This window comes from Haliotis rufescens, unplaced genomic scaffold (genome assembly GCF_023055435.1).
Source record: "Haliotis rufescens isolate VD_foot unplaced genomic scaffold, xgHalRufe1.0.p SCAF_143, whole genome shotgun sequence".
NCBI lineage: Eukaryota > Metazoa > Mollusca > Gastropoda > Lepetellida > Haliotidae > Haliotis > Haliotis rufescens.
The window spans coordinates 83,952-107,069 of record NW_025963828.1 but is presented as its reverse complement, the minus strand read 5'-3'; the positions used below and the strand labels follow the sequence as shown (position 1 = coordinate 107,069).

Below are 23,118 nucleotides of genomic sequence, written 5' to 3'. Positions count from 1 at the left end.
ACTCTGCAGGCAGGAAAGTGACTAGGACTTATTTCTTCATGACAATGGACAACACTGGCTGCCACGCTGACATCAAGTATTTCCAACTGAAGGGACAAATTCCAACAGCCATCCATGCGGACATGTTGCCAACTTCAGGGGATGAAGTTCCGACCATTACCACTGTTAAGCGGTGGACAGGTGAGTTCAAGAGGGGCAGGGAGAGCCTCGAAAATGATCAAAAATCAGAAAACCCGTCAACTGCCACCACTTGGACAAATGTTGATAAAATGTGATTAGTGATGATCGACGACTCATTACACGCACAGACCCAATACAGTTGGCATCTCCACAAGCGGAGAGCAATCTTAGGAATGAACTGACCATGGTTAAGGATTGAAACACGCTGGGTTTGAAGACTCCTGACTCCTGGTCAGAAACGCTCAAGGTTTGACATTTTCGTTTATTGAAAGCTGACTGAGCTGATGATGTTGACCATGTACGAGTCACCACTATCGACGAAAGACTAAACAGAACTCACCGAGCACTCAAAGAAGTGGAAACGTCTCCTTCCCTGCAGAAGGGCAAGTCTGTTCCATGATGATGACGTCACTTCTGATTTGGAGGACTTTTTAAACCGCTGGTGGAAGCCTTCTACATCAGTGGGATCCAGGCACTCCAACATTGTTGGCAATTATGTGGACCTCAGAGTTGGTTGTGTTGAAAGATAATGAGCAACCGATACATGCAAGCTATCATAGTTAGGTTCACCCCTTCTAAGTTTTTATTTGAAATTACGATTTAACGGGAGATATCCATGCCATATCATTGTGGGCATTTGGCAGGCCGTTTGCCCAATGCACGCAATGCGCAAACAATTATCTGCTCATTGCGTTACAATATGGGCAACCAGCATGCTCATTTCACGCAATGTGCAGGTAATTGTTCTGCACAAAGCACGCAGTTGAAAATGGTACTGTTTTAACTGTTTTGTTTTTAATAAAGTAATAACTTTAGGATCATATTGCACAGATTGGATGTAACATATACATGTATTACAAAGTACAGTGAAGCGTCTTCTTAAAGACGAACATCACAGGTTTATTTATAAGTCGAATCCAAAACGACGATTAAGAGTGATTATGTTCTGAAAATACCATTACCCTGCAAATCAAAAGTTCAATTAAACAACGGTTCAGGTATAACAGCAATGGCTGTTCATTTATAGGTGAGGTGAGTCGGGGATCGAATCCCAGACCTCCCGCTCTCCGGGCGGACGCTCTACCACTAGACCACGGAGGCGGTTCTGTTCATTTATAGTTCAGCAACGACGTTCAGATAGTCGTTACTAGTTCTGATAACCGAACAGTGCAGTAATGATAGTCCGGGAATGCCTGTTACAGAATGGTTGTTCGGTAGTAACAGGGCGGTCGGGTAGCCTAGTGGTTAAAGCGTTCGCTCGTCACGACGAAGACCCGGGTTCGATTCCCGACATATCTACAATGTGTAAAGCCCATTTCTGGTGTCCCCCTCCGTGATATTGCTGGAATATTGCTAAAAGCGGCGTTAAACTATACTCACTCACTCGGTAGTAACACTTTGGTAATAACAGTTCTAATAACACTTTAGTAAAAACACTTATAGAACATCTGTTCAGCAGTTACAGGTCAGCGCTAACTGTTCAGTAATAACAGTTTGGCAATAAATGTTCCCATAACAATTATGCAGTTAGAATTTAGCAATGATATTTCAGCAATGACTCTCCTGAAATGATTGTTAATCAATATCGTTTCACTAATGACCCTTCAGGAATAAAAGTTCAGAAATTACAGTTGGGCAATAACGAGAATGAGGACACATCACAACATGATGTTTATATCGGTTTCGTGGCATGTTTTCCTTCCACGTGACTACTAAAAAGAACGGGAGAAGGCACTTTGTAAGTGTGTGCAATCTGTCAAGAGGCACACATGTCTATTATGTTGCAATTGATTTTCTCCCGCATCAAGCGCAATGAGAACTTCAACATCTAGGAGATTCAGTGCTGCTATTCAAGTTATAATTACATGTTAGAGGAACTCGGAGCATTGACTTTATCTGGCATATTGACACACGCTGGTTCTGGCGTTAACAACTGTTTTAAGGTAAGATGTTCGCTTAAAGATTATTAGTATGCTGGGCTCTTCAGCTGATGGTGGCTAGCTTCGGTCGTATCTTTCAGATACGATAGCCTATCCACAAGGTTGAGAAAATGTAGTGTGTGGTAGGTGTGTATGATTTTTCTGTGAAGAAGAAACAAAGATCGAGATGCTGTAGTGTTGGCTTCATCCATCTGCACTCAGGCATGCTCAGATGGTAAGAGTGTTTATCTCCCACAGCTGTGTCCGGCATATTGTTAATTAAGGTACATGCACTGTTCGACATAGACATCGACCCGTAAGCCCGAGGCCGACATATTTGTTCTCGGGCTGATAGTTTTAAATTTCAGCAGGCCCTTACGCCCTGCAGTGTATTTTAAGCTGTAAACATGGTAAATGATTCATAACACTGAGATTGATTGATGGTACTCCGCTCGTTAGCTCTTTCAACACCGCAGGAAGGTGTCCTGGTCACACCGTAGCCACGTCAAAATAATATATAGACTCCCGAAGCTACCTGTCATATCAATCATTTATTAAATCACTTTTCACAAAGTCAGAAAATACGTATTTCCTTTCATATTATATTAATAGATTTTGAATTAAGAAATATTTCCTTCAATGTTATGAAAAGAAATGACCTGGGACACATGCTTCGACAACGGGTCTATATCGGGCTTGATTTTAATCAATAACGATGCTTGTATTAGATTACGACAAATGAGTCATAAGAAACCAATTTCTGTCCAATAACATCGCATTTTACAACTAGGAATATACTCCTGGTCACTGTAATATTATTGATGTTTAGAGCTTTCTAACGATACCAAACATCGCTATCCCGCTATTTTCTTTTGTCACTGAACGGAAAGCCACTATTATCGGGAAATGTGTGATGATAGATCGTACTTAAAATTCGTATATCTTCATTTCCCGATTTCTTTAACATTGAAAATGAAAAAGAAATAAGTTAGTGGATAGCTCTTTTACGAAGTCTTAGAATTGCCGAAAAATGGCCATACATTTTCACTTCCTTGGTGCTTAATCTGGACGTTATGAATGTGTAAGCTTACGATTTTAATTAAAAAAAACTAACTTAATTAAGTTATTAATGCATTATTTAAAAAATGTGATAAACATAACTTTCATATTTACAAATAGTAGGATCAGACCTATCAAATGGTGCATAACATGTAGTAGCAAAGATGTTTTACAAGCTGATATTTTCCTTGATAAATGTTGACTTCATCTATCACCATCTGGTCTAGGGGAACTCGGCATGATAGCAGTAAAACATCTAGTTGACTGGTTGTGTTTTGTAATTTATGTATGAAAGTATGTCTCCCTGCTTCAGCTAAAATGTTTTGACCTACAGTTTTTCCACTGGGCCTGGAGGTTTTTTTTAATGTGCTGGCCCTTAAGGCTCTCAGTTTACTCCGCTGAGTTTCAGACACTGGGTACATGAATACTAGTGGTGTACGAGGCCCGCGATACCATGCATCAATTTATAACCACAGTATCGCGATGGATACGATACATTTCATTACAATTTACAGTGGTGTAAAAACATGTGAATAACGGCAACTGTTCAACAACCGCCTTACGCAGATTCTCTGTTATTTCCTGATTGGCTATAAACAGCACATATAAGATTCACAGTGCACTCCAGCCTATATGTTTATGTCCCAGAAAAAACCCATCTTCGCTCTCTTAAAGTTAAATACAAATGATTCAGATTTGTGATTCACCTGCAAAAACAAAGAATGCCAACTTATCAAATAAAAGTACTGTATCAGGATACGAATCGTTTCGCAAACATAGTATCTGGATACTTATCGTAACGCGGATCCACCGTATCGTTACACCTCTAATGTATGCATGTATGTCAATTACGTTACATATGTATAGTTGTTTAATGTGAAGTTAACACGCTGTACTCTTTTTCCATTGGACGAGAGGTCGGTCACTGCCCGCGAAACTGAAGTTCATAAGTGTATGAACGACACAATTTGACGTTCATACGTTTTACACGATATCGTGTTCTTGAAATGACGTAAACACTGACGGACTACTTCCACATTCCTCGGGATACCCCTGGGAATTCCCGAGCACGAATAAATACAGAAGCCCTTCAATGTTGAACTTATAATTGAAATAAGTCAGAGAGTTTGATTGCATGTCCATTCTAGGATATCCTCAGTACAATCTATCTTGGAGAAAAAAACCCGAAGAAAAGCACATCCAAACTTCCTTAGTATCGACTCGATCCGTGTCTAGGCTACAGTGACAGTCTACAGCAATATATGAATGTACCTTAGCATCTCTTTGACACATCTATACAATCACCTTTCAGCGATCGACCAACTGATCAGTGATGACTAACACTTGTTATAACCAAATGTTCATAAAAAGACTTCGGAAATCTCTTCCGTCACATTTATCATGTCGGCCATTTTGACGTCTTGTACTTGATGTAAATGTTTACGACGCGCTGTCACTGTGACTGACCTACTGAGGTAGTTCCTAACAGACCTTTATCATCTTATGAGGATATTATTTGAGTACATTTGTTTACTGAAACAACAAAGGCTGTTCCTGTTGAGCATGCGTTAGCTCATGTTACCTCTCCTTTTGTGGAACTATTTTATTCCGCGATACAGCTGGTTGTTGTTTGGCTGTCAGTGTAAACATGAAGTCACATGTACTAAATTCAGTTGTGTATAAATCAAGGTCTACATCCTTTAGGGTAAAAAAGCGGTATACAAATTATAAGAATTGACTTTCATTTAGTGTGCAAGCTCCGACGTTCATATAGTTTGGCCCTCGCTCTACATATATGAAGATTCGTACTCCAATAAACTCACATAAAGTGCAACTCAATTCTTAAATATTCTCCTAACACCGATTGTCATATCTCTTCCACTTTTGGATGCGCTCGGCAGTCATCAATGCAAATGGCGGACACACGAGATACTGACTTGTGATGCCATTTTCTCAGAGACTCGTGTTGTGTTTCAGTTTAAGAACATTTGACACTTTAATTTCAATCTTGATGATCAGTTTTGCCAAGTTTCATCTGTTTAATATGTCTCAAAGTATGTTAACAGTGTTTGGACAATAAGGTTTCTCATATATCTATCCATGGTGAGGTTTCTTTTGTGGTTCAGTATTTATATATTTGAAAAAAATATAACTGTGTCAGCTTGTCAGCTCTGTCTTCAAAAACGTGTCGGAACCTCGTTTAAATGTGACTGTTATGCTTTTGAGTCAGAAAATTTAAATGTGATCTCGAAATACTGTAGTTCGTCACATTTCACGTCAAATGCTAAAACTGAATGGGTGCACTGACTGATCACGATGTTCATATGGACGAGCAGCGCTAATTTCATCATTAATCATTAATCACATGCTGACGCGGAAGGTGTGCATTGTTTAAAACAAAGTTTAATTGACCAAAAAAGATTTGATCAAGAGTTTTAAGCAACGATTCGCAACGTTACCATAACACAAGAAGATATTCATATGCTCGAAGTCTACTTTATTTAAGGCATTACCTCACAACACAAACGAACTGGATCTCCTAGGTGCCATTCTGTAACACCCTGACACAAGACCGCGGCGTTGTTTTTAAGTGAACGAGCGAAGTGAATGAAGCCTGCCTAAACGTTATTGATTCACCCACATGTAAACGCTATCTGTCGTTGGAGTCGCTGATTGCTACAAGAAACTGGCTCATGAGAACCTGTAAGTTTCGTATTCCACTTCTGAGCGTCAGTGTGTACACTGTATAGGGGGTGTATAGGGTGTGTGTGTGGTGTGTGTGTGTCTGTGTGTGTGTGTGTGTTTGTGCGTGCGTGCGTGCGTGCGTGCGTGCGTGCGTGCGTGTGTGTGTGTGTGTGTGTGTTGTAACTTAAGTATTTGTTTTAACAGCATCTTTCAACAATTCATAATTGTGGCAGATAATTTCCTGGATCAATGTTTATTTTATCGATAAAACCCTAATAGTTTCTAGTACTTTAAGAAGTGTACAGCGTGAATAAATAACAGTTCTAGTTTTAGAAATAATATAGTCTTAACTCCCGTTCTTCCCCAACCTGTTTCTATTGCGTTCAGAATAATTCCAATACGTTTGGATCTCCCGTTAGTTCCCCTAAACATTACAATCCAATAAGTCTATATATTTACCCCCACCCTCCATAAGTGTTTGTGTACCTATGGAACTCCCGTTAGTCCCCTGTCCATATGGATCTCCCGTTAAACTCCCTGTCCATATGGATCTCCCGTTAGTACTCCCACCGATATAAACTCCTGTTAGTCCCCCTGTCCATATTGACCTCCCATTAGTCCCCCTGCTCATATGGAACGCCCGTTAGTATTCCCGCCGGTATGAACTCCCGTTGGTCTTTCTGTCCATATGGAACGCCCGTTAGTATTCCCGCCTGTATAAACTCCCGTTAGTCTTTCTGTCCATATTGATCTCCCGTTAAGCATTATGTAAGTACGGAGCTCCTATTGTTCCCCCTACACGTATGTGAACCCTTGTCAGTTCTACTGAAGGTACTGCACACCCGTTAGTCCTCCAGGTCGTACTGAACATCCGTCACTATTGATCCTTTTCGTACTGTACAATTAACCCAGTCACAGAGCCTTACTATCAGATCCATTTAGTCGCCTCTTACGAGCATAGATTGCTGGGGACCTTCATGTATATTCTTCCCCGGAATCCCAAACGGATAGATCCCTTAGGCCTCCTATCAGGAGACTAAAAGGGGTAGGATCGGCGAATTGGCAGTCCTTCAAATAAGAGTTTATTGGTCTACTCGTTCAAAGTTTGTTATGTATACCAATTTAACAGTGAATCGTAACCCATCTTAAACAATCTCTCAGGTGGTATTAACTACAATATCTAGACATTTATAGATCATGGGGCAGTTTCCTTTCAACAAAAAATTATTTTGTCGGATCTGCAGTTGTTATTGACTATATAAAAGCCTGGGCATTTCAATGTGGAACCATAGTCACGTTATGGCTGAAATATTGCCCATGTGACTTAAAACTTAACTCACTCACTCAATGTGGCACCGACGGCGTCAAATGGAGATATAAAATAAAGAAATTACCGGGGGTTAAATACTCAATAACACCCGGAAACCTGAACAAACACGGAAACATAAGGTACAATACCAAATAAGGAATTGCATAAGACACCATTTTTATAAATTTGGAAATGTCTTCACATGTCTACCATGAAACGTTTTGAAAGCTTTACCGAGGCCTTGTCTGTTGTAACCTTGATCAAAGAAATTTTGAGCAAGAGTCGTATGACGCTCTTTGAAGTCTCGGTAGAATTACTGAAGAGCGCGCTTGATTGTACCTCAAGATAACATCTACACCAACTGAACCCGTAAATCTAGCTAGCAGAATGTGGAGGTAAGACAACGAAAATCGAGATTATTCTGATAAGTATTGATCATCCTTAAAAACCAAGTAATGCAGTAGCTGGTTCGCCAGGCCGAATGCCACCTTTTTCAAATTTCGGAATTGGAAAAAAAGGATAATTATCAAGAGAAATATCCATACGCAGTGAAAAGTGCTGAAGATCCTTGTTCCAATCTCATTTCATAACTTTTTTTTAACAAATTAGATCGCAACACTGTAGCCGATCGCGAGCTGATATATGTACGCACTTAGAACTCAGGTTAGCCCTGTACCAGGAACAACTGGGTCATCAACACGGCCAGGAAAGTACATAAGCCATGTAAGTCCGATGCCTCAGCCGAATCCGTTGTATTCAATAAACATCTGGAATCTGAGTCACATGGGAGTCGCGTTCTTATGCAAGGAAACGTAAACAATACTTTATTCCTGAAGAAATTGGTCGATACCCAAGGGCATTTAGGCACAAAATCGTACTTATAGCGGACATATTGCGTACTTCGCGGACTCCGAGTGCAAGAAGAGCATTGCGTGACTGACGGCGGAGAGACTTAAATTGCCTCATGTGCTGTCCTTTCTCTGCTACAAGAAGAAAAATAGTATTAAAGATTTTATTGAGGATTAAGATCACGTTTTATTACAATGTCCTTTATATTCTGATGGCAGTAACCTCCTTGTGAAAAAAATGAAGACAAGTACTATACGGTTTCATGACTTTTAATGGTGTCGAGGACGTAAAGGTTATTTGGTCGCATCCTCAAATGACTTAACAGCTAAAAACCTGCTTAAATGTCTTAAAACAACGTAGTGTCAAGTTGTATATACCTGTCTTATATTCACCTTACTGTAACATAGGTCCACTGTTTCGTTTTAAGTTAAGTGTTCTTTCCATATATTTAATGTATAATAGTCTCTCGAAGTTCCGTATGGAACGGCTCAGTTTATTAATGTATTTTATCTCGTATATTTTCTGTTTGTATCTTGTTTAGGTGAGACTTAAATTAGACTCCATTTTTCAGCTCTTCGGGGAACTTGTTTTTTAAAACCTTGTTCATTTGTGAGATGAGGTTTAACGTCGCGTCCAAGATTATTGCATTTATTTAGCGACGCGCGTGTGTGTGTGTGTGTGTGTGTGTGTGTGTCTCTGTCTCTGTGTCTGTCTCTGTGTCTGTCTCTGTGTCTGTCTGTGTCTGTCTGCCTGTCTCTGTCTGTCTGTCTGTCTGTCTCTGTCTGTCTCTGTCTGTCTGTCTGACTCTGTCTGTCTGTCTGTATGTCTGTGTGTGTGTCTGTGTCTGTGTCTGTCTGTCTGTCTCTGTCTGTCTGTATGTCTGTCTGTCTGTCTGTCTGTCTGTCTGTGTCTGTCTGTCTCTGTCTGTCTGTCTGTCTGTCTCTGTCTGTCTCTGTCTGTCTGTGTGTGTGTGTCTGTCTCTGTCTGTCTGTCTGTCTGTGTGTGTGTGTGTCTGTGTCTGTGTCTGTCTGTCTGTCTCTGTCTGTCTATCTGTCTGTGTGTGTGTCTGTGTGTCTGTCTCTGTCTGTGTGTCTGTCTCTGTCTGTCTGTCTGTCTCTGTCTCTGTCTGTCTGTCTGTCTGTCTGTCTCTGTGTGTCTGTCTCTGTCTGTGTCTGTCTGTCTGTCTGTCTCTGTGTGTGTTTCTGTCTGTCTCTGTCTGTCTCTGTCTGTCTGTCTGTCTGTCTGTTTGCCGTGTTCTATCTGGACTTGGTAGTTAACACATTGGAATTCCACCTGACTATCCGTCGGGTTACAGCCGTGAAACCTTATCTCAATAAGCTGGCATGGCATCAAACGAAGATAGACAGGTTGAGGGATTGCCATAGTTGTGAGGAGATGGACAGCCCACAATAGTATGTGTGAGATAGACAATGTGTTGAGCACTTTGGTGATTATATGTGAGATAGATAATGATGGAAACGTTGATTGCGTGTGAGATATATAACAATGGACAGGTGGATTGTGTGTGAGATAGATAATGATGGACAGGTGGATTGTGTGTGAGACCTTTGCGAGGGGTATCTGAAAGGTTCTGAGCCTACCTGTGATGGACTGCGTTGGTGAATTTAGTTTTTAATTATTAGTCTATATGTTGGTGTAAAAGGTCCTCCTCGGTCATTTCGGACGGTGCCAAATCTGGAAAATACGGTGGATGATCAATGAGTTCTAAGCCGCAGCCATACATTTCAACCAGGGGGATTACAGACTTGTGAACAGGTACATTATCCCGGGGGAACAGGACGTCATTAGTGAGTTTTCCATGATGTTCAGCCTTGATATTCTCACTCAGTTGACTGAGCAGTTGTGCAAAATATTGGCCATTAATGTTCTGACTTGACCTTTAGGGAGATAGTCCACCTTTGGAATCTTAGAAAACTTTGCAGACAAAAGACTTTGCCTTCTTCGGAGAATGAGAATGTTTCCATTGCCTTGACTGTGGTTTAGTCTCTGGCTGATTGGTGGTGACAAATCGCTCAACAAAGCTAGCTAGATCTGATTCAAAACGACGTACATTCACACGAGAGATGACGACCTGGGAACGTTTCTAATCAGGAGTCAGAAGCATTGGAACCCGGCGTGTAGAAAACCTTGAAATGTCAAGTTCATTCCTCAGAATGTTGAAATGATTGTACGTTATACACACAAGCTGTTTCAGACAAGTGTCAGCCATCCCTGGTAACAGGGAAGGGATACGTATGGTATCATTAGATAAGGCCAACACTAGAAATGGTCATACATCCCTGACGTCATGGCATTGTTTTTGCCGGTGTCTTGCAACAAAATTTCACAAATTACGTCTTAGTGAATTATGACGTGATTGTAAACATTGTGGTGCAGGACCACAAGGCGATCGGAGCGCAGCGACAGTCGAAAGTCTATGTTAAAGTGAGGGTGAAATGAGGTGCAATGGAGGTTTTGCACTTTTATAGTGTGTGTGTGTAAGCCAAGGATAGCTTTGTGGAACAGACTCCTGAATTATACAGGTGGGCCGTTGTATGATATTAAATAAATATGTGTAAACGTTTGATGTGTTTGAAGTATTACTTCATTGAATTCAATTGGATTATGCAGTGGATCGGATAGACGTCTGCCTATTCACACACGGCAGTGATTTTAAAAGAAAAGAGGTATAAACGGCAAGTGATAAAACAGATTACTTGCTTGTCATCTTACCACGAATCTTGGGACGTTACTCATGATATCAATCCTTGGTTTCCCTGGTCCAGAGTCGATTATCCGTATAACCTGGTACATGTATATTGCGGGGTGAGGCATTAGACTGACTGACTGACTGAGTGTGGTTTTACGCCGCTTTTAGCAATATTCCAGCAATATCACGGCGGGGGACACAAGAAATGGGCTTCACACATTGTACCCATGTCGGGAATCGAACCCGGGTCTTCGGCGTGACGAGCGAACGCTTTAACCACTAGGCTACCCGACCACCCCTGAGGCATTAGACAACAAAAAAGATACATCATACGGCAGCGTTTAGAATAAAACTTCTGACACACACCAACGAACACCATAAATTAATATCTCACGAAAATAAATTTAGTGTTACAGAATAAGTGAATTCATTCTTCCACTGCAATGCGTATGTTCATTTCTTCTTTGGTTGAAATATTCCAATTTTACATTCCCACTAAACGGGACCTCTATTTGGATTTAAATTGTTACGTTCGTTCTAGGATAGAACATGGCCGATTACACCAAACTACGGGTTAATCAGAAGCTGACATTGTTTATGGTTTTTGTTTTTATCGTAATTTTGTAAACGCTTCCCTCTGGAGGCTGTATTGTTTGTTTGATTGAATTTCTAATTTGTTGTAAAATGAGATGTCAGTTGGATATTTTATTCTGATGATGGAGATTGTAATAAAGATGTAGAAGCGGAAGAGCAGATTGCTTTGTCTAAATCCTTCTTGTATAAAATCGATTTTGATGATCCTGTTGGAATAATGTTCTTGCTTTGGTTTGGCTTTAGGACAATGTAGCTGTTATATATCGTGTCTATGTGTTACAATCAATGTGTAAAATGTGATTCACTTAGCAATTTACAAAATACCTAAATATATCAGTCATTTTTCAAACTGACTGACAATTCTGTTCATTAATTTGACAGAGTGACTGACAAATTATTTGGAGATCAAAATCGCTTTAAAACTTCAAAATAGACTAATAATATAAAGCCCCAAAATATACGCAGTTTACATTGTATTACGTTTTCTTTTGATACTATCATATATTAAAACGTTTGAAATCCGTTCTCACAATAACATAAATGGACATACATATATCTAAGTCAGTGTAAAAGGACTGAAATATTGTTTTTCGATTTGTAAATTACCTAAGTGAAAATTTCAGTCATTATACACATTGTGAGATGAGGTGAAATTGGGTTTAACGTCGCGTCCAAGATTATTGAACTTATATAGCGACTAGCATGTACGTGTGTGTGTTTGTGTGTCTGCTTGTACTAGTCCGGACTGATGCCGATTTATAGTGCTAGCTAACTCAGATACCATGCCGCAGTTTAACATGAATATCCCACTCAGACACAGTATACTGACTCCGAGTCAGTCCTCGTTTTAGCCCCGTAATACCGAGCACCAGACAGGGTTACAACAAGTACCATCTTTTAACGTCTTTTGGTATGACGCGACCTTCCGCTCTCCGGGCGGACGCTCTACCACTAGACCACGGAGGCGGTCCATTATTTACATTGACTGATGTTATAACTTGTTTCCATAGCAAACCACATACAGCAAACTCTCCATAGAACAAATAGACACTAACAAAATATTTTAAAGAAAAACAAAAAACTTTAAAGACACGGAGCTTAAGAAATTTATATACATACAATTTGACTTTCGTTTTCTTTTAATCCTATTATTGTCAGTCATTCGATGATGAAATTCATCAAGTTGCTTGGAATTCGTTGGATATATACTTGCCTAAGTTAAATCTTCAGTAAGTTTACACATTGACTGTTACATCTATAACGTCAGCATCCAGTCATCCGAAGTAGCGAAAGGCCAAAAATTGCCATTCAATCAATCGGGAATAAATACTACTTATTAAGTCATTTGTATACTCCCAACTTATACTGCAACATTCGATACTATTTAAACCACATATTATAGTTCCTGTTATTTCTATATAGGTTGGTCGGAATGGAGTACCACTGAATACTAGGAGATAAAGTTCGGTGGCAAGGTATACCTATATAGCTTGTTTGAGCAGTTGGACTATTGTGTAGAGCAACAAAGGTTACCGTAATATCATTTTGGATATAACTGTTCCTCGGGAGATTATTAATATACTCCAAACCATTACATTGGTATATCAGATCTTTATTCAGTACAGTACAGGCCACAGGCCCTTTGTACAAAATGTATGGCATATTTATGGCAACAGTCACAATGATAAAATACGTGTTCTCTCTTCTTTACTGTGATACAGATATTTAGGTATATTAATAATCAGCTTTGTGTCCAACTTATGGACATTTAGGTGTAAATAATATTTTGAAGGAATATAGAGATGGCGTAGGTGAGTGTATGCAGGGCACACTAGCAGGAAATGAAACTCGTTTTCTATTAGGCCAACTTGACATAGTTTGCAAAATCTATTTTCGCGAGGGATATTAAGTTTTCTACCAGTTTCTATTTCCAGCCAGTGTGCGCTGCATCTAAACCTTGACATAAATATCAAGAACATAACCTTGTTGTTTACAAAGCGGGACACGTGATAATTCAATAGTCACGCTTATTAACATTCGGTCCAATTGTGGAAATATGCTCTGCCTAACATGCTAATAAATTATTAACAGTTTGGCCTCGTTTGACTAATGAAGTTATATATCGTGCATTGAGAATCTCTATCTGGGGCGCCATGAAAATGATGTTGACAATACACATTGAAAGCCCTTTAACTCGGGGTATTAAGACCGGGACAAGATTACTTTTTTGAGGACACTTCCAAATTTGACGCCTCAGTGACAAAAATGATGTCCGATGCAATTCCTTATTTTGACTTGTATCATGTTTAAGTCTTTCTAAATTAAACAATTGACTTGGTTTTGTATGTGTTTGTTACGGGTGCAACCGATGGGATATGTTCTTTTTTTTCACGAACACATGGTATCATCCACATTTAATAAGAAGTCATAAATATATGATCATGATATAGTCGGAATAGTACAACCGACTCTGAATTCAGCATAAAATACTTATGTTCATGGAAAAGAATTTTGCCGCATTAACGGATAGAATTAGGCTTCTGTCACTGTTCCATGATTGACACATGATCCCAGGCTACAGACGTAATCCACAGCAGGAGACGTCAATACGTGTGACAGTAATCGTGCAAGTTACTTTAATATAACATTTCTCAACAAAGGTTATGTAGCTTGTTCCCATAGCAACGCCAATACAACTCTCAATAGAACAAATAGCCCAGACACATGTTTTTATTTAAAGAAAAAACAATTTAAATACCAGGAGTTTAAGAGATTACATTTTGGTTTACGGGAACCGAGATAAGACTGCATTCAATTTCCCTGTATTGCAATAAGGCCGTATTAAGATGTTATGTTGGAGACAATTGTTCCATGTACTGTATTAATAAGGATAATTATTCTTTTAACTAAATGCTTTGCGTTAGAAAATGAAGAACATGAACCCTTGCTTTGTCCCTAATATAATAATAAACGTTCCACATATGTTTCCTGAGATATGATCAATTGGCATGTCATAAGATCAATATTCTTATCAAATAATAAGAAAACAATATTTATTCTTGCAAGGTTTGTGTGTAATATGTTCAAGATCCATGGACATACTACATGTATGTACACTATGTCATTTAAGTCTTTGAAAGGCATTTAGAAGTCATACACATGAGGAAGAGAATATATGGATGTCAACCTCTTTGTTATGAGGAACACAACGTTTCGGAGTATATGCTTATTTCTTCAGCAGGTGAATAAATGCTATGAAGCAGAGAACATATTTATGTACCTGTTGTATGTTGTTCTTACAGGTAAAAAAATATGTTCTCTGCTTCATAGCTTCTATTCACCTGATGATGGAGTGGGATATATTCCAAAACGTTATATTCCTCATGATTAAGAAGTTGACATCCAAAAGATATCTTCTTAATATTGTAAGTATTTAAAATGTATTTGTTTTGTGGGTCTGTTGGTCTAAAGGACAATAAGAGATTGTCATCGTCATTGTAATTATATCACCACACACCAGTTCAGTGAAGGATGCGCATTGTGACGCCCTGTACAATTACATGTATAACCAACAAAGCAAATAAGTTAACGGGAGACTGATGCCTAAAATGAGACCTATCTGTAGTCCCTAGGGACCGGCTACAGCTAAGAAAACAAAAGCATTGGCTGTAAAACTGTAACAGGTCATAACCGTAAATGGTTTGATAGGCATTACTTAGAAGTTGACGGATGACAAGGTAGACACAATTTTTATGGATGACAACTTCTTTAATACTAGGAAAAGCGACGTTTCGGTATAGATCCTTATACCGTTGTCAAGCAAGACTGAATGAGGGACCTAGTACAGAATATATATAGTAGGTGAAGGATTAACAGTAACAACTATTGCATATATGAGTGGGATAACATAGGTAAGGTGTTGACAACAAAGGGATAATGCTGTCACAACACGATGGACGGAGATCATAACCGTATTACCTATCGCCTCATTGGGCGGTACAAGATCCATTAGAATGACGTAACCGTTTTTTTAGTGATAGAATTACAAGTACTCCGGAGGGAGGTTTGTGGTTATGTCATATGTAATGAACATGACCCTGGTGATAATGTCATGCATGTTATGTAACAGTGTTTTATTACTTGCCCGTGAAGAGATCACCCGTTTAATAAGCATACATTGTGTAATACCAAAACGCGTGCTTTTGTACTCTAGGAACACGTTTCACAAACAAATATTGAAAGCTCTCAACATCCCTTGGCTTATTCAACGACATTGCGTGTGGAGTTGATAGATCACTGCGAGGAGCTTATGCACACTCGATGACCATTGTCATTCTTGTTTTTGACACTTCAGTGAAAGGACGTCAAAACGCTCTAAACCATTAGTTTGTTGATTTTCAATATCCGTGGTAACACGTAAGCTCTCTATTCTTGCTTTAATGCAGTATTTGTGAACATATCGGGAATGCATCGCCTACAACGTGATGAACGTCTAAGGGTTATTGGTATGTTTCAACCTGGTAAAACTAGCCGAGAGGCAGCCTAGGTGTCCCAGTCTGTGAATTGAAGACACTGGAACTGGTTTCTGCAGAAACAAAAGTTTAATTATCGTTTTCTAAAGATGGACAAATACACAATTAGCGGAATTCATCGTCTCAAATTGTCAAGGGGAGATTGATTCGGACCTGGCGAAGCCGTATAAACGAATGTTTGACCAATTGTGGGAGCATGACCCATTATTGAGTAAGTCTTCTCAAACGTTCATTAATTGATTTATTTGATAGCGTGCACCATTACAGTTCGCCGCCACCATGTAATGTTGATTGCTATGAGACTCTTGCTCCTTTCTCTTGCTTATCCATCAATTACCATCACTCGATACCTCTTTGTATTTCTGTAATCATCTGTTAGGTTCAGATATCCTCTACTTTGTTGGAGTATATTAATTATATAAGATGCATAAGTCGTCATATTAATTAATTAACATATATAAGTGGTACGATATATTGTAGTTGTTTCGGGAGATTGTTTCTTTCACATTGAAAGAGGTGACATCTGATATTAGTTTTTCTCCTTGAAATTGTCGTCATTTCATGTGGTGTATTCTCACAGTGTCTCAACCTCCCGTGATACGATATGTTCTGTCACTGTGATGTGTTTTGACAGTGAGGAAGTCGTCGGATAATTCTATGCCCCTTTACATTGAAAAAGTCGTCGGCTGTTTAGATATGTTCTGACATTAAGACGGTCGTCGTTTAATGCGATGCGTTCCCACATCGTAAAAGTCGTCGGTTGGCGAGAAATGTTTTCACACACGCCGTGATATTACTGACATTCTGTTCAAACAGCTTATTTAATCACTCACATGTCGAGATCATGCCTTGTTTTTATCGCGAGTTGAATGAAATGCGTTCGTGGCGTACTATTGGAAATCTGTTTGAATTCTTTTTTTCTCCACAAACAACAAAACGCACATTCATTGCATAGAGATAAGACACGTTTAGGCTCTTTCAACGAATGTGGCGTCGCAGTGTTTATCGATTTTGTTGGGATGCACCAGGAATACTTTCACACTTTTTAAATTGTAAAGGAAAGAAATGCACACATTCTTTGTGCAAAACGTATGCTCAAGATGTTATTGATGCTTACTGATGCTTACTACTTCTTAATTATGCTTAGTGATGCTTACTAATGCTTAATATCCCCCGCCCAACAAAGTTGGCGGGGGATATAGAAACGGGCTCCGTCCGTCCGTACGTCCGTCCGTCACGTTTCGTTTCCGGAGCATAACTCAGAAACCGTTCAATATTTTTTCATGACACTTTGCAGGTCTGTCAAGTACATGCTGAACTGGTGCCTTTTGCTATATAGAAATTTTATAATTTTTTATTTTTTTACGTTTCCATGGCAACAAGATGGACTTAGGTTCTGTGAGGGTAGGGTTCGTTTCCGGAGCATAACTTAGAAACCGTTCAATATTTTTTCAGGAAACTTTGCAGGTCTGTCAGGTACATGCTGAACTGGTGCCTTTTGCTTTTTAGAAATTTTTAAAATTTGTATTTTTTATGTTTCCGTGGCAACAAGATGGACTTAGGTTCTGTGAGGGTAGGGTTCGTTTCCGGAGCATAACTGAGAAACCGTTCAATATTTTCTCATGAAACTTTGCAGGTCTGTCAGGTACATGCTGAACGTTTCCATGGCAACAAGATGGACAGGTTCTGTGAGGGTAGGGTTCGTTGCCGGAGCATAACTCTTAAACCGTTCAATATTTTTTCTTGAAACTTTGCAGGTTTGTCAGGTACATGCTGAACTGGTGCCTTTTGCTATTTAGAAATTTTAGAAAAACAATTTTTTTTACGTTTCCATGGCAGCAAGATGGACTTAGGTTCCAAACTCTTCTTTTTTTTACAATTTCCATGACAAGTTCCACCTCGGTTAAAAAAAGGTTAGGGTTTGTTTAGATTTAATTATGTGATAAATTCTGCAACAGGGGCGGGGGATATAGGCACGTTAGTTGCAAACCCTTGTTTATGCTTAGTGATGCTGATATGTGTGTCATAGGCAATACACACGTGGATACTCACATGCCCATTATTACGACAGTTACTGTCACTAGATCAATTCTATTACCGCTGGCCGCGTGTAACTTGTTTGTTTGTTTGTTGCTTAATACAACACCCAGTAATAGTCCACCTATACGACAGCAGCATGAAATATTTGTGTATGGACCAGTGATCGATATTGTGAGCAACAATCAACGTCGTCGGGGAACGAGAACACGCAATCAACCAATTACCCTGGACTGACCATCCGATCCATTTGGTCGCCTCTTACGGCAAGCATATGTTGCCGTGGACCTAGGCTAATTTCCCTCTCGGTACATAATTTAAATGGAATTATATTACTGACGTAGTACGCAATATTCCAGCGATATCGTGGCGTAATTAGCTGACTTGGTTGATGCATGTCATCGTATCCCAATTGGGTAGATCGATAATTTCAATCACTGAATTGTCTCGACCTGATTCGAATATTTACGGACTGCCGTCATAGAGCTGATGTGTGTGGCGTTAAACAACAAACACGAAGTCCTGACAAACACCGGAATTTTGGTGTCGTGCCGGGTTAGCGAAAATCCAATTTTCCCTAGTATCAGTAAAGCGAAAACCTAAGTTGGGGTATTTTGAAGCATCGATGAGTTAATTCTTAATTACTTGGATAATCCACCGCCCTCACAGATTACGAGGATGAGCGATTATTCTTACAGAACACTTCAAAATACAAACTGCAACAACGCAAGTGGTTATGTGAATACATAACAAGGTAGTCCTAACACCAAGCATCAAATCAATTCCCCTAACACATAAATACTAAATTTCTTCCTGTAAACATCAAAGATCTATAAACATTACCATTCGTATCCACTTCGCTGTCACAGTTTATTTGCTAATTTGTGTTGAAAGGAAACAGTGGACGATTTGGTTTAATTAGCATCGTTCTTCAGATCAATACCATTGGCACTACAACGTGAAATGTCCTCGTTTGACTCTCATTGACTGTATCATGATTTCAAACAAACGTCTTGTTGATCCTCTAGGATAGAACCAGTCTGATCTATTCGCTTTCCTCACGCAAAACGACCCTTTCAAAACAAATAAACAGAAATACTGCAATCAGACGGGACATGTTTCAATTATGCTCAATCAGGTCCGAGTTATCTTTAGCATCAGCCACTACCAGGCATATTGTACATGAAATATCATGTTACACGGAGAAGTCCACAATTTGCTTCTGCTTTCAATGGTCATTGTACAACACACGGTAAATGACAAAAACAAAATATTCGACTTCACTTTAAATTTGCATCGTTGTTTGTAAATATATGCGACAAAACCATTTCAACGATCAAAGGATTTGTTTTGTTTGTTTGTTTGTTTGTTTGTTTGTTTGTTGTTTAACGCCGCACTCAGAAATATTCCAGCTATATGACGGCGGTCTGTAAAATAATCGAGTCTGGACCAGACAATCCAGTGATTGAAATCATGAGCATCAATCCACGCAATTGGGATCGATGACATGTATCAACCAAGTCAGCGAGCCTGACCACCCGATCTCGTTAGTCGTCTTTAACGACAAGCAAAGTCGCCTTTAACGGCAAGCATGGGTTGCTGAAGACCAATTCTAACCCGGATCTTCACGGGTCCACGATCAAAGGAATCCCTGCTATGTGCTGAGTCCATTGTTAATTTTCGACTTTATTGATATCATGAACATGAGTTTACGAATAACTACCCAAATAGTAACGACACAGATGTTCATGGAAGGATGAGCGTATCCTGCCCTAACGATGGCATCCGTCAAAAACACACGCAATGCCAAAACAATTTTGCAATCAATATGTCCCTGTAAATTTAAATTTCCATTCTCTGGATTTACATTATATGCTTTATCATTCCCATACTTGGGTGGTGGTATTTCTTTCTTGACTCGTCGATTTCCTGGACAGTTATCTGAACCACTGTCGTAGGACGAACGCTACATGTAGGACAAGACCATGTGGTAGCTCTGTTTTCAGCAATTATGATGACGTCACACTATTGTTGTTACAGTAGATTCTGAGATAGTTTACTGGCTATTTTGAACGGGAATTTCTGTGAAGGTAAAACTGACCAAACTAAACTGACGTCCAAAAGAAACTTTACGAACTGAAAATATAAATTTCAGACAAAGTATAATTTTTTTTTCGATGAAGTCTATCTAAAACACATAACCTAAATACAACAATAGTGTATGCAGAAAATGTTAATCGTCTGTTACATGTTTGCGAGATAACACGCGAAAAAGTGAAAAACACGTGCACCACGGACATCTGCAAATGCACGTGCGGGTAAGGGTATAAAACGATTGCAACGGCAAGTCAGACATCCACAGTGATAAAAAAAAACACAAAAGAAATGCCACGACATTTGCGACATTTCATTTTCTCGCGTTCTCGCGTTCTCGCGTTTTAGACGCTGTCCGCGTGCATGCATAGTAGGTGGAGGCGCATGCGCACGTTAGTAGTCCTGAGGTGACGCTTCTTTCATGCTCTTCATTTTACAAGTTAGTAGCATTTCGCAAAATTACGACTTCGCTCGAAAATGCTTTCATGTAATTTACATACACAAAGTCCTATGAAGTGTACGCATGTCCTCTTCCATTGTTACAGTTTCCTATGTACTTTCAATTAAAAACCTCAACATGTTTAATATAATTTAACAAAATAAAATATGTACATGAATGTTCAATAATAGTGAAGACATTAAAGTGTCCGGAAGCTGGACAAAAATATCACAGTCAGTGATCATGAGTGAGTAAATAATGCTTAAAGCCGCATCAGCAGTATTGCAGGTATTCGCGGCTACACCGTCAGTTTTAGACGGACAGACAGACGGACTTTATTTTGCTTCTGGCCATGTACACGAGATACATAGGATATTTGGCGTTGTGGAAAGAATTATATTAAATACATTATTGATTTTACAGAATAGAGTTCAGAACTTTGTCGAGAATAAGCAATAGATATTTAACGTAATTGTTGTTTCTTAATTTTAAAGATTCACAGACATATTTGGCTAAATTTCTTTGACAACCAATATTATCAGATGTAATGAATGACTGGACAAATATGAATACTGATGGGTTAACATAATAATATTTCTTAAACAACAAACTTTTCTATAGAAAGAACAAATTACTACAAAGTGAAATTCATCTTCCATGTCGTTGATATAACATTTTATACATTTCTCTCCCCACGGGGAGGGGCGGTCGGGTAGCCTAGCGGTTAAAGCGTTCGCTTATCACGCCGAAGATCCGGGTTCGAATCCCGACATGGGTACAATGTGTGAAGCCCATTTCTGGTGTCCCCCGCCGTGATATTGCTGGAATATTGCTAAAAGCGGCGTAGAACCAAACTCACTCACTCACTCCCCACGGGGAATCCTGTTACTACCGTGTCTCCCATGAGATTATAATCTCAGTCTTGTAAGTGCGACTCTATAATTATAATTTAAAACATAACTAATATACTTTTCTATTCCAACGATGGGCTTAAACTGTTTATATAAAAGATATGATGATTCTCAAAGCAAAATCCTCACGGACCAATTTGTAATGAGTGAGTGAGTATGGTTTTACGCCGCTTTTAGCAATATTCCGGGGGACACCACAAATGGGCTTCACACATTGTACCCATGTCGGGAATCGAACCCGGGTCTTCGGCGTGACGAGCGAACGCTTTAACCACTAGGCTACCCGACCGCCCCACGGACCAATTTGTAGGATTCGGCAAATATGAGCTTGTTCGATGTTTTACACGACACCATACTCGCTACTTTGGACCATACAAAATTAATTAATGCACTTTCATCCGATCCCCCCTGACTACAAAACATCCCGCCTAGCATGATGCTATTGCCCCCAAGTTCCTTGAAATAGAAATATCAATAATTTGTGTGTTCCTACTTTCTTTACTTGACGAAATACTCCAAATACGTAACCCAATTGAACACACATGATGCATGTGAATTGTACGCAGATGCCTTAAATAGTTCCCTTAGAAAAAATATATAATGTAAACAAAAAATGCCTCCCATGATTTTTATATAAATCAATCAGCCTATAACCATTAATTTATAGCGGCTTCAACGTTCACATGCTAGTCATGCTAATACTGGGAACGAACCCTATTTTACAGCTTGAGGCGTGTACATGCTCTGAATAAGTGAGTGAGTTTGACTTAACACTGCTTTGAACAGTATTTATATTTCAGATATATAACTGCTTGTCAGCTTGGATGGCACAGAAACCACCATCATAGGTTTCTGGCACGCGTTCTCGCATTATAAAATGTTTTACATATAACTGTACGGGCAATTGACACAAAAGCAAGAAAACGCGAGATTGCGACCGACGCTTGACCGCGTTGTTACAAACAGTTAAATGTAACTGCACAGGCAATTGGCACAAAAGCACAAGAGCGCGAGAACGCGACATTGGCCAATTGTCGCGATCTCGCATTCTAGCGTTTTTTTCAATGGTTACATATGACGGTTTGAGTCAAAACACCGCTTGCCAATCAGAATTCGCCAAGTAATTGAGATATATTAAAAACATTTTCCCGCAATTAATTATGAAAATGTCGAATCGTTTAAAAAATGAGCAAAAATATGTATTGTAACTTGCACACCAGATATGAATAACATATAAATAATAAACATCATAATCATAATACGGAATGATGAATGATTCTAATGATATTGACATGTCCTGTGGGATCTACAAATGCAACCAAACAAGGCAGAAGAGAGAGGATCGGTCAGTTTAGTGGGAGTGGGGTGGGCTGGGGGGGGGGGGGGGGGGGGGGGGGGGGGGGGGTGAGTTATTGTCCATCTCGTAGAAAGTCAGGCCTGTACACGTACTTAGGGATGCAGGGTAGAGACCAACTCCAGAATGCCCATATCAAGGCAAACTCCGGGCAGTATAGAAATATAGATTTAATTTAATAACTTCTGGTGTTCAGAGCTGAACTTTATAAATGAAGTCAAAGCCACAAATACTTATGCTGTATCCGTCCTTTCGTATTCTTTCGGTGTTGCTGATTGGACGAAACAAGAACTTCAGGGTATTGACTACCTCACACGAAGATAATATCATACAATAAATCCCACAACCCTCGCCCTTCCCTCAATCGCTTATATTTACCAATCATAATCATACCAATCATAGGAGGGTGTGATTAGATAGACGTGGAAGCTCATCATGATAGGATT

The 23,118-nt window shown here is 39.4% G+C and overlaps 1 protein-coding gene across 1 annotated transcript in view; it reads left to right on the top strand.

Annotated features, from left to right (window-relative positions):
* The first annotated feature begins 1,921 nt into the window (after positions 1-1,921).
* Positions 1,922-23,118, top strand: part of LOC124130893 (B1 bradykinin receptor-like) — a 96,290-nt gene continuing 75,093 nt past the window's right edge. The window contains exon 1 of the mRNA XM_046493948.2: positions 1,922-2,123. The gene's annotated coding sequence lies outside the window, so the exon portion shown is untranslated. The remainder of the gene's footprint in view (positions 2,124-23,118) is intronic.